The 12,180-nt window shown below is 39.2% G+C and overlaps 1 long non-coding RNA gene across 1 annotated transcript; it reads left to right on the top strand.

Moving 5' to 3' along the window:
* Window positions 1-2,233: 2,233 nt before the first annotated feature.
* On the top strand, window positions 2,234-4,949 carry LOC139704094 (uncharacterized). The gene is made up of 4 exons (XR_011706141.1): window positions 2,234-2,350; window positions 3,728-3,886; window positions 4,038-4,316; window positions 4,824-4,949. It is a non-coding gene; the product is annotated as an uncharacterized lncRNA (long non-coding RNA).
* The last annotated feature ends 7,231 nt before the right edge of the window (window positions 4,950-12,180 follow it).

The raw sequence follows: 12,180 nt of genomic DNA on the forward strand, positions 1-12,180 counted from the left end.
TCTCCTCCTTTCCCCCTTATTTTTCTCCTTCCTGTGGACATGACTAGGCCCATTAATGTTTGGTGGGATGGCCAAAAGGTGGGAAATAGGTAGGCTGAAGGGGGAAGGGCAGGATGGAGTAGAGGAAAAACACCCTAACAACCTTATAGCTCCTTGTAGGGCAGGGATTTTCCTGGGACTGGTTACTTTGGCAACAGGTTGGAGCAGGGGCAGGTTCTTGATAAGATCCCTCAGGGACAGTCTCCCACTTCCCAGACTCACTCAAAATTGGCCTCCTAGATATACCTGACTTGATTTACCTATCTATACTGATGCCTGTCTAATTCTGGTGTCCACACCCTTAGAAAATCGTTCTTTAACTCCCAGAGTGCTCCTCAAACTCTAATGCCAAAAGGAATCACCTGCTCATACTTTAACAGGAGATTCTGATTCAGTAGGCCTGTGGGGAGCCGGAGAGTGTAGTTCTAGCCTGCTCTCAGGTGAAGGCCTCCCAGCAGGGAACAGCTCACAGCAGTCAGTAGACTACAAACCACAGCCAATGGGACCCAGGCCCACAGGGCAGAAAGTGGGAAGGCTAAGACAGCCTTATCTGTTTTTCATTCACAAACAGGACCCTGTTGCTGGCTGCTGCAGCACACCGACCACCACTGAAAAGAACAGAAGTGAAGATCTTTGCTTGGTGAGGTGTGAATAGGCATGGTTGGAATGCGCCAGTAGGCAGGCAAGACAACACAACCTTGTCTCTTGATTCTGCTTTGGATCAGTGAGACACACTTGTCTTCAGCACCCTGATGCTCCAACATCCACCCTTTCAAATGTTAGGATATACTCTGGGGTGTTGATGTTGCTGGGAAAGAAAGTTTTATTTTAGGTAGTGAAAATTTCTTTTACATCTCAGTAACATTGTTTTCATTTCAGTGGCCTTTAGTGATTAATAAATACACTCTACGATTTGTCAGGATCTCTTAAGCAATGAGTTAAGATATTTTTTTTCTATTTTCTAAAAACCTTTTCCTAAACCTAGAACATTAATAAACAATGGGAGATCAAGAGTCTGTCTTTTTATATCTAATGACAGTAAAAGAAGTGTGCAGATCATTTATCCAAACACTTAATTGTTAATCAAATTTAAGTTCCTTCCTTTTTAAAAAAAAATTTAGTTGCAGATGGACACAATAGCTTTATTTTATTTATTTATTTTTTATGTGGTGCTGAGGATCCAACCGAGTGCCTCACACATGGTAGGCAAGCCCCCTACCACTGCAACCCCTGCCAGTTCCTTCATTCTTGAGAGGAGACCATCTTTTTCATATTTTACCCTTTGCCTTTCATATTGCCCTCTAGTTTTCTCACTCTGAATGAAACAAGATAAAAGGGAAAATGTCAATTTTTCATAAGAAATGATATGCTTTCTATGATAGACATAATGATAACTCACTTATAGGATTCTGAATGATAGGAGTAGCATAGTAGCCAGGGCCCAAGTCAGAAGCTGGTGCTGGTAAGAGCTTAAGTTTGAAAATGGCAAGACAAAAGTTGGGGCTTAACCTAAAGGCAAATGTCAAAAAAAGGGGCTTTTGTTTTCCCATTCACTGAGGGTTTTGCTCTTCTGCTTTACAACTAACTGACTAAATTCATGAAATAACTACTTCCTTTTTTTTCTTTTATTTAAAGAGGGGATAAAATGTCATTTAGAAAAATTCCCTGGGCTGAAGCCATACCTCAGTGGTAAAGTGCTTGCTTCACATGTGTGAGGCACTGGGTTTAATCCTCTGTACCACATAAAAATACATGAAGATACTGTGTGTTCATCTACAACTAAATAAATATTTTTAGAAAATCCCTCACAATTATTATAATCCATTAATACAAATCGCATTATGTTATTATAGACCAAAGGAGGCTGATTTAATCTGAAAAAACTTCCTAAAGGTCTAGAATATGAAGGGCACAGATGGAAAGTGTGCCTGCACCAAGACACTACTATAGCTGGATATTCCAGGTTCAGTCTGGGCACCACTCCACCTTGTGCCTTCCAACCCAAACAAGGAAGGTGTGAATCTACAGGGCTCCTGTGTGGGGCTGGTGGCCCAGGGCAGTGGATCTGAAATAGAAATGGGTTTCAGAGACCAAAAAAGCTGTGGGAATGCCCCTGGGAGACATATGTGGCGTCCAACAGGCTCATCTTCCTTTCTGTACTTTTGCATGCACTGATCTCCTGGGACTAGGACCTCATCTGCAGTAGCTTGGGGATGCCAAGACCTGATAGGTGCTTATACAGAAGTCTCCAATCCTATCCATAAAGGAAGTCATTTCTGTGCCTTTAAGGATCTTGCTCAGCAACCCTCAGGTAAGTGGATTGGTTCTTGCTTGCTCAAGGCTTTCCCAAGGTGGGGAATTTCCCCCCACATTGTGGTCCCTTTCCAGGTAGAACTCAAGGACTACAGAATTCTGCACCTGCTCCCACAGGAGAGAAAAGAATTAGTTTTATTCATCTTTGTTTTTTGTATTGCTTTAAAAATGTATCTATTGACATATTTACAACAAACATGAAGGGGTTCATGTTATATCTTCATTCATACCGAGGGCATTCGTCACTTCCACCAACTTGTCTTCCATCTTCTCCTCAATCCTTCCTAGACCCTAATAATCCTTACTTTACATTCAAGTAAACTTTTTGTTTATAAAATTCTACATTTGAGAGAGAACATGCCATACTTGTAGCTCTTTTCATAACAACTGGCTGAGATAAGCTCTCTGAATATGCTTGATTGAATAATAATGCAGAGTTGATGACATTGAAGGGATCATTAAACAGAGGGGTCGGTGTTTCTATAAGATGTAAATATATGTGTGCTTCTGATAATTTTTTAATAACCAATTTCTGGTAACCTTGCAACAGTGGGACATACCTGTAATCACACCTATTAAGGAGCCTGAGGTTGGAGGACTTCAAGTTTTAGAAAGCCTGCGATATTTAGGAAGGCTCTGTGGCTGAAAGAAAATACCAATAAAGGGGCTCTGGTAGTAAAACGTGAAAAATTCTTTTACATTAGGGAGATGTTTTAAAGGGCCACAGTTATGCGTTTGTTCTTCACTGGGGTTATGCTTCTAGGATAATAAGCAGTATGATCATGTAAGAATGATCAAACCTTTACAAAGGTTATTTGTTGTACTATGTTTCAGGAACTGTTGTTACTTTGCTCATATTTCCTTTTTTCTTCTTCAGTACTGGGAATTGAAGCCAGGTCCCTAGAACAAAGCTACATTTCCAGGCTTTTTATAATTTTGAGAGAGAGTCTCCTTTAGTCACTCACCTGACTTCAGACTTTCATTCCTTCTGCCTCAGCCTCCTAGTTGCTGGGATGACAAGTGTGTGACACAACTATGCTGGACTGACCTATGGTTTCTTAGAATCCTAAGACATAATTTTCAAAATTAAGAATTTTGTTCTCACTTCACAGATTGAACAATGTCCACCAGCTGTGACTTAAAATTTTTAAATTTATAATGACATTTTAATCTATTAAAGGTTGAGATAAGAATTTAAATCTGAACCATATTTGTTTTTCTGATATTTGAAGAGTATAGCTTTCCATCCCCCCACGACACCTCTCTATTCCCCTTCGTCCTTATAATTTAAGAACTCATCCATAGAGAAACAAAACAGGTAGCTGAGAATTCCAATCAAGAGTGGAGAATTGATCTCCATCTTTTCTCCTAGCAGGACTGTCTACAGAGGACTCGGTTGCAGCATTGCCTTTGGTTTGATTTGGGATAATGAATTAAGCCTTTGTAGAAGCAAAGGTACATGCCCTGAAGAAGCGCTGTGATCATGGGATTTCACATATACAAAGGAAACAGAGAATCTGGTGTTTCATAATGAGTAAGCCTTTGTGAAATATTTTAACCTTAATATGCTTAATCTAATTAATTAATTAATCTAATGAATTACTCATACCAATTAGATTTATTATAATTGTATCCAAGATGATTTCTCTTCTTTTTTCTTTTTTTTTTAAATTTGTTCTTCCTAGATATACAGGACAGTAAAGATGATTGCTTTTCTACTGAAGTTCATCAGACCCAACCTTGTGAAGCAATTTGCTGCCAAGAGTACCATCATCACCCAACATAACGAACTCTACCTTGAAATTGTTCATTCAAGCGGGCCATCAGTAAAAAACAAATGCTGAGCAGCCACTCAATTCTTTCCCTCCTCTTTCAGCCCTGACACTGCTTCTTCTGATCTAGAGGCCAAAGTCATGGACCAATCACTCCTGTGTCAAGCAGGCTCTGGAATCTACAGAGTGACAGTAAGATCCCAGTTGCCTTTGTCACTGAGCTTAGAAGATTCTGGGAAGTGGTTCCCCCTTCTGTCCTCAGCTGGGAGAACCCTAGTGGGAAAGCCTAAAATACAGGCCATGGGGGCTGCTATATTGGGTCTCCTTCCACTCAGACACTTGCCTAGCACCCATACACCATAGAACCATCCCTAGTTCTACCTGCCTGCCTTTCCGGATCCCTATGCCCATGACACCAAAGAACTCAAATTCATCCTCAGGAGAGTGCCATGCTGCAAAGCAACCAGACAGTCGCCTGACCTGGCAGCTTCTCTTGGTCAAATCCATATAGTTCTAGAGACAGCCTCCCCAGAGACATGCAGACTTTTAACCCTGATCCATGACCACTGAGTTCTAGGAGTACTGAGTGTTCAGATTGGTAGATTTTGTTTTTAGTTCTGTTCCAGAAAAATGTAAGATGTATCCCTTACCAAAGTCTCCTTGTTTACTTTCTAATAGGCAATTGATGTTGTTGTACAGGTTCTCATGAATATTTGGTTCTCTTGATCAAGAGGAGACAGAATGAAGAGAGAAGAGAGGATGGAGGAGTGCTGCAAGCAATAGGAGACAGAGCTCTGATTCTGAGCTGTGCTGTGGACTGGACATCGGAGCCTTAGAGATGGTCTCCTTTGGTGGACAGAGGTATGGAAAGTATCCAGGGAGAGCAATGCAAAGGAGCCCCAAATTTTAGCCTCAAACAAATATATCCAAGTATAGGAAAGAAAGTGTGGGATGGTAGGAGTTCCTTAGCTGGGAAATGTGTCTCTTTGCACAATATCTGTATCCTGCATCCACCTAAGGAAGGGCCTGGAGTCTTCAGTGACTAAGACAGCCACAAGGCTGTCCCTGACCAACACAGCTTCTCTCAGACACTAGCATCTCTCAGAATGGTGTCACTGAGATCCAGTTTAATACCAACCAGGGAGAGGAGGTCCTGGAAGGTAGAATGTCTGCCTCTGGTCCCTGGATCCCTGTGGTAATGAGTTAACCTATATAGAAAATGTACAAATGTCTCTATTTAAACAATGTATTTCTTGATGGAAAGGCTTACACAGAAGAAAAACTAAAATATCTAGATGAAATTTTGAAAGACATGTTTTCTTTTACTTGTATATTTGCTCAAAGAAAAAATTCTATAAAACTAACCTTATAAAAACATCCTAAAATCAAAAATATTTTAAATATTCTTTTCATGGAGAATATGTATTTTTTAAATATTTTTTCGCAGTTGTAGATGGACACAATACCTTTCTTTATTTCTCTTTATGTGGTGCTAAGAATCAAACCCAGGGCCTCACACATGTTAGGTGAGCACTGTATCTCTGAGTCACAACCCCAGCCCAACAGGAAATGTATTATTTTATGGATAAAACCTAAGTCCATTCTTCTGGGGTTGTCAAAAATGAAAGAGATTATAATAAGCTCAAGGCACAAAGTCTAATATAAGAGCACGATTGTATTCCTTCTGTCTTTAGGAACCCACACTGAACACACACAGTTTATGCACAAGGGATAAAGAAAATTAGCAATCCGATCAAGAAGCAAAAGCAGATTTCAGACTGAATATCAGAGAATGTCTCTCAAAAATCACACAGCAACTGGCCCATAGAGAGAGTTTCAGAAATTAGAAAAGACTGGACGGTAGCCATCAGCACCAGAGCAAACCTCTACAGAGCCACAAAGCCCCTGGCAAATGTCAGAATACTAGGTCATTCCAAGTGTTTTGGGGGAATATGTGCATGCAGTACTGCACATCAGTATTGGAAAGTAAATGCTGCACCCTAAAGAACAATCTGTCAATTATCGGTAAAATTAAGGTCATACACTTTTTATGGAACAGTTTTATTAATCGTCACCTGTTCTAGAGAAATTCTCCCACAGGCTCATAGAGACAATTATGTGTGGTTATGGGGACAGCAGCAATATGAATGTCCACTGCAGGACAATGGAGAGTTGGGGTGTGCTAAGGCACATCAGAGGCTACTATGTCAGAATTTGAAGCAGCAGATGAAATGTACATAAAAAAAGATCTTAATAACTTGCAGATGGGGACTTTGAGTGCAGATTAGTGGTAGAGTGCTTGCCAGCATGCATGAAGTCCTAGAGTCAATACCCAATGATTCTTAAAAAAAAAAAAAAGTCGAAAGAAAGAAAAAGAAAAAAAAAAAAAACAAGAAATGTTAAAATTTCTTCTAAATACAATTGGGTATGTCCCCTGAAACTTTTTACATCAATTAAAAATACAATCTCCTGAAGAATGAATCAATCCTCTTCCTATAACTTGTTAGAGGTTATGTGTGAAAATGATTCACTATTGTCTTGATACAAAAAGCTCCACAAAATCTTCCAAATCAAGAGGTTCAAATATTTGTGTTCACTTTTAAAACACAGCGAAACTGTCAAGGCCATCAAGGGTATGCATATCCATGGTCCTAAGAGTATGATCCAGCACCACTGAGTCTGGTCTCTAAAACCAGCCAGTCCATATGTGGAGAACTAGCTAGGTGTAGTGACCCTTGCAGGCAATCCCAAAGAAGCAAGAGACTGAGGGAAGAAATACAGATGTTTGAGGCCATCCTAAGCAATATAGCCAGATCTTGTCTCAAACACAAGATAAAAAGGGCTGAGAGGAAGCTCAGTGGTAAAGCCTAATATTCAATCACGAGAATCATTGAAAAACAAACAAACAAAAATTAAGTGCAGAATTAGACCAGTGATTTTGAAATTTTTTTTTTTTTTTTTTTGTATTTTATTTAGAGACAGAGTCTCACTGAGTTGCTTTGCACCTTGCCCTTGCTAAGGCTGGCTTTGAATTCAACATTCTCCTGCCTTGACCTCCCAAGCCGCTGGGATTACAGAGGTGCACCACCATGCCTGGTTAATTTGTCTGTGTTTATTTGAAATAGAGAAAGAATTTTTGGAGTGAATTGAAACTTGAAAGAACTGGAGGCTCGCTTCTATCCTACCTCATCCACGCATCCTTTCCCTAATTCAATCAAAACCAAGGAATTTCCAAAATGCCTTCAGGATTGGTCCACTTGCACCTTAATCCTATCACGTTCTTGAATCAATGTATGATGCAAATGAATGTCCCTCCCACATGATTGGGTGTTGCTTCTGAGGTCAACTACTGGACAGAACACTATGAAAAGCTTCAGTCCATACCAGACTGAATGAGTTGATCCTTTTCCTAGGCCAAGTAAACACACACCTTGGCATGGTAGGGAAGCTGAAGCTATGGCTGTTCTGTCTGTCAACGTAGAGATCATTGACTCTTAGGAGATCTTGTCCACAGTCCCACATTCCCCTAGGCCTGAACCCAGATAATTTTCCTTCACTGAGCTGCCACTCCTGCCAGTGCCTCCAGAGCTACAGAGATGTGAATTTTCCAGTAAGCCAACTGCCTCACTGGGCTTACACAGAGCAGGGAGCTGTCTTTGGGGAACTGAGGTCGTGCACTAACTGCATGCATTGTTACACAGGAGCAGGGAGTTGAGATGGACCAGCACCGAGTTCAAGACCATCCAGCAGCCAATGGCTGAAACCTCTCAGGAGCTCTAGTCACCTCAAATATCTGCAAACACTATGGTCAGTGGGACCAATGGGTCCTGAACTTCCCAGGAGGTGCCAGTGCCTGGACAATTGGACAAACACACACTCAGGCTTTCTCTTGGAGCCCAGGATGTCCCCGGAAGCTGCTGAAAACTGAAGCTTACATCCCAGAGGAACCCAGAAAGGAAAGGAATCTCATCTTGAGGATGCCTTGCAGTACAATGCCCTTCAGCCAAAGCCCTAGAAGGAACCTGAAATACACCACTGGGGACCCTCATACTGTCCCTGTGGACTCATGCACTGGGACTATGCCCTGCATGCCTAGGCACTTTGAAGTCTTGGCTGTGGTGATCATCCCTCATTTTGTTCTTTCTCTCTGAAATGATTTAAAGGTTCTTGAATAAAAAAAAAAAATTCTTTGTGTAATTAATTTGTTAAAGAACTCTTCTTTTAGATGAACTGAGAATTCTTCTAGTTTCTAATCTGATTGAATTTTTCATGATGAGCCATTCCTTTATTCACTGCTTGTCTATTGATGTGGAGGGGGTGAGTAAAGGGTCAGGATGGGAAGCTGTATAGGTAGGTCTGGGGCAGGAAGGAGCCAATTACCCAGCTCAGAACTATGGCTGAACTCAATGCCATCTCTGGAGACATGAGGGTAGTGTGCTAACAGAATGTATAGTTGGGTGGCCACTTGATGGTGTTTCCTCAAAACTGAAAGTGACCTTCTGGAAGAGGAGAGAGAAGAAGCATCAATAAATATCCTTTAAATGGTCTACACTTAATTTCTTATTAACTAAGAAGGACATCAAAATGAAATCTCTAGTCTTGGGTCTTCTGAGTTGACAATCATGGGATCCAAGACATCAGCTCTAGGTCAGACATGTCCAGACAGTGACAGAATCCTGCCCTGGTGGGCTATGTCCAGGTTAAGAGACTTTACAGATTTTCTTTTGAGATCTACCAAAACTGAAGGCTTTTGGGTGGGGTCATATGCCTAATGTCAGTTGGCTCAGGTAGCCTTAGCAAACTATCATCAGCAGGGTGCCATGTTGTTTACTAGTAGTCCAAGCTACACAGGAGGCTCAGGCAGGAGCATTGCTTGGGCCCAGGACTTTGAAGCCTCCCTGGACAACAGAACAAGATCCTGTCTCAAAAAATAAAAAGATAAATTATACATTGGGCTTAGCTTGAAGGGATGTAATGCCTTCATTAGCATGGACATGGACTTTTAAACTTTCCTGTTCCCTGAAACCCGATAGGTTTTAGATTGAGGGGATTTGGATTTAGAGGGGCTTAGGTGCTAGGTCTTACTGAACAGTGAGATCAGACCTGTTTGCCTTGCTTTTCTCATCAGCTAAATTGAGTGTAAATTGTCTATGGCATGGAATGGGAGTAGAGGTCAAGGACAAGTTGGAGTATTTTTGTGGTTCAGATATACAGACAAGATTCCAATAGGATCATCCTTTTTCCAAAAAAGCTAAAATCTAAATCAGCTTTTCTTCCTCTCCCTCTCATGGATTTTCTTGAACCTTGGGGACAACTAGAGGATTAGCTTCCACAATAAACAAAGGAAGCTAGGTGCAGAGGCCAAGGCCTGTAATCCCAGGGATTTGGAGTCTGAAGCAGGAGGAAAATGTAATAGTACTAAAGGACATCTTCATTTTTGAGAACCTTTCATTGCTTTACACACACATACACCACACCTACCAAAATATTGAGCATTCTAATAATGTACTTTCCTTTGGTTAAATTTACATAAAACAAAATTAGAAGTCTCTAAAAATCTTTATACAACTTATGCTTTCAGTATTGAAAATGATGAGAAGAAATACATAGCATAGCACATTATAATTTTTTTGTTACACATGACAGTACAATGACTTTGACATATCATACATTTGAATCAGATGGGATATAATCTCTCATTTTCCGAGTACTCAGATTGCAGAATCAAAATTTTAATATGGGCAAAATAAAATAATAGAAAGATAACAAAAGAAAGAAAAACCTGACATTTAAAAGTTTCCCCTCCCCCCTCCTTGCAATTTGGGGTTGATCTTGGAGCACTTTAACACCAAGCTACATCTCCTGCTGTTTTTATATTTGAAGAGAGAGTCTCACTATGTTGCCTGTGTGTTTATGATCCTCTTGCTTGAGCCTCCTGAGTAGCTGGAATTAAAGACATTTTAGAGATTGATAATAGGCAACATTAATAATCAAATATCATTATTGATAATGGGCAACATCAATATTGCATAGAGGTAGTACACAACTACCTCTATGGCTGACTTTCTCAATCACTAACTCTATTTCAAAGTATTACATTTAGATAAATGGTGATTTTTTTTTTTAATTTAGGGCAGGACACTCCTCAGATTATGTTCACATTCATTTTCTATATGGTATTATTTTTCTGAAATATAATCAAAGTCTCATGATCTTGAATTAAAACTGATCCATGAAAAAATCTCTGTGGCATATGTTTGAGAGAAAGAAGTTACAGTGTGGTTTTTACTGTCACATTTTTTTGTCACAATGATCCAAGGAGAAGTAGTTTTTATCATTAGGAGCTCTAAGAACATCCATAAAACCATAGACTCCTTCACAAACTTGCTTCTTAACAATTCATTTGGGCCAAGAAAACTCTGCTTTGTAGTGGGTTTATAACTTGGCCCTCTATAGAGTCGGACCCTTAGCTGCTGCTAACATAAATCAGTAAGATTCCAGGCAGGGCTCACCCATCCACTGTGCAAAGTGACTAGGGCCTTAAAATACATTATGGTCCTACAAAATTGTTTTAATTTCTTTTGAAACTGAAAGAAAAAAAATAATTATCATGCATAATATAACATCTGTTTTATAATATCAGCATATTTTATAAAACCATAGTGTTTGACAATAATTTTTAATTTAATGTATTGATTAAGTTTTTAGTTCAGGAATGAGTACCTTAAGGCAAAAGAATGCCAAGGATCAGGTGGGTTTCTGCTAGGGGCAGAGGGCCACAGTATGTGTTCTAATTCCCCAGGCTCAGGAAGGCTCAGTCTTTGACAAGTAGTACAGAGGGAGGCCAAGTGCTTTGGTCTAAGCTGGTGAATGCACCAGGAAGAAGAGTTATCTCCTGACTTGACCTCCACTTAACTGTACTATGACACATTTATTTGTCTTAAGTAATGTTTGTATTAATTAAAAGTTTGTCATTGAATAATCTTTCGTAACTTTTACATCCATTCATAATTTAATAAATTTCTTATATAATTATCTTTGATATCATTTGCATCCATTTTGCAAACTAAAATCTCACAATATTTTTGTAGTTTTTGTGACTCTTACTAAATACTTTGCTAAAATGTTCATTACTTAAATTTCATTTCACTAGAATAATTTCCAGTAGTACAGGAAAGAGAATGAAAGTGGAAGATATGAAATTAGAGAATGATTTTATCAAATATTTTTTATTAAAGGTCCTACACAAAATGTATAAAATTGTGTAGCATCATTATCTTTGTTTAGAGATGTAACATCTATATGATTCCATATCAAAAGGGAGCCATGTTTTCAATACCATAAAAAATTACATATATATAAAATTCTTTAATGCTCTCTACCTCTTGGAATTGTAAGGGCATTTAATATGTCCTAGAACCTCAATGCTATCTATTCCCTTTGAGATTTTAAGGGTTGCCTTATTTCTAACTAAGTGGATCATTTTTATCTTGTACTATGAAAGAACACTATTTTTTCCTTAATCGAGTTTCTTTTTTTCTGTGAATGAATCTGTATAATAAATTCCTAAAAGTGGAATTCCTATATCAAAACAGTATATTTAAAATTGTTAAAACACATGGCTAGGTTGCATACCAAATTCATTCAAACACCAATATTGAGGAACATCTTTCTGCCAACATTATTTAAAAATGTTTATTTAAAATGGTTTTCTTAGTTGCACAAGGACATAATATCTTTATTTTGTTTATTTTCAGAACCCTGTGCTTCACATGTGCAAGGCAAATGCTCTGACACTGAGCCACAACCCAGTCCTTTGCCAACGTTTTAACAACATGGATTACAATGAACATTCCTTCTCCTTTTTTATATAGCAGGAATCAAATCCTTGAACTCATTCATGCTAGGCAAGTGCTCCACCACTGACCTACACCCCTGGACCCTTGATGAAAGTTTTTAACTCTTTCTAATAGGCCATTTAAATGTGTGTTTCTTTTAATTTCCTGGTGTCTAACATGGGTGAGACTAGGCTCAACGTTGCTACTGAAAAGCTAGT

The sequence above is a fragment of the Marmota flaviventris genome, unplaced genomic scaffold, assembly GCF_047511675.1.
Source record: "Marmota flaviventris isolate mMarFla1 unplaced genomic scaffold, mMarFla1.hap1 Scaffold_240, whole genome shotgun sequence".
NCBI classification, from domain to species: domain Eukaryota; kingdom Metazoa; phylum Chordata; class Mammalia; order Rodentia; family Sciuridae; genus Marmota; species Marmota flaviventris.